Consider the following 852-nt stretch of genomic DNA (forward strand, 5'->3'; position numbering starts at 1 on the left):
ACCTCTTTGAGTTGTGTATGACCTCAGGCTATGTCACGTCACACGAACTCTGACCTCACTCGAATGATGCTTTGGTTTGATTGTTATTTACCTTTACAGAATGACATTCATATCTGATATTTTCTTATTGCCAGGTTGAAACAGAGTTGTAAGCAGCTATACGGGTCATTGCTATAATCATTACTGAATTATGCGATATACTTTGATATCTGTCCGTTTGTTGTTACTATCCAAGACGTTCTCCATTACTTTTACTGCGCTTAGAATGAGACTCTTTGTGAAAACTTATGGAAAGCAATGATATAATGGAATCGAAACCTATCGGATATTTCCAGTATAACTGTAAAAGAAAGAGGAAAATTTCTAACAATATTAAGATTTGCCTCAGGCGGTGACACGTCTATATCTTCCTCCTTTCGTAGCGTAAATTCCATAAAACACGTGTTTTTTTTCTTCTTCTTCCTTGATTATTGATGCAATACAACATTATAAAATGTGCGCAAAGATCTGCAGCCACCGGAGTTGCCACATAAATAGATCGAGCATTGGAAGATGCATAAATCAAAGGCAAATAGATGAGGAAAGTTTAACCCCTAACGTGTCCCTATGACCCAGGGCGATGGGTGTTCGGGTGGAGAGGCAGTACCTGGCTCGGCCCAGCATCAGTCAGTCGCGCATTTTGATTTTTACAGGTCGTGTCCCTGCGCGGCAGAGACAAAGGATTACCGTCTAAAAGGTAGGTGGTTGGTTTGATGCGGCGCCCATTGCTGGAGGCTTCATACGCTAGTGGTTGGGGAATTTCCCGAATTTGCGCGAAATAGATGCATATATACACGCACGCTCGCACGCACG

At 42.1% G+C, this 852-nt stretch overlaps 1 protein-coding gene across 1 annotated transcript in view; it reads left to right on the forward strand.

The window, feature by feature from the left end:
• Positions 1 to 628: 628 nt before the first annotated feature.
• LOC119582158 (venom carboxylesterase-6-like) overlaps positions 629 to 852 on the forward strand; it is a gene marked incomplete in the record, with an annotated part of 9,381 nt that continues 9,157 nt past the window's right edge. The window contains 1 exon segment of the mRNA XM_037930396.1: positions 629 to 736.

The sequence above is a fragment of the Penaeus monodon genome, chromosome 15 (assembly GCF_015228065.2).
Source record: "Penaeus monodon isolate SGIC_2016 chromosome 15, NSTDA_Pmon_1, whole genome shotgun sequence".
NCBI lineage: Eukaryota > Metazoa > Arthropoda > Malacostraca > Decapoda > Penaeidae > Penaeus > Penaeus monodon.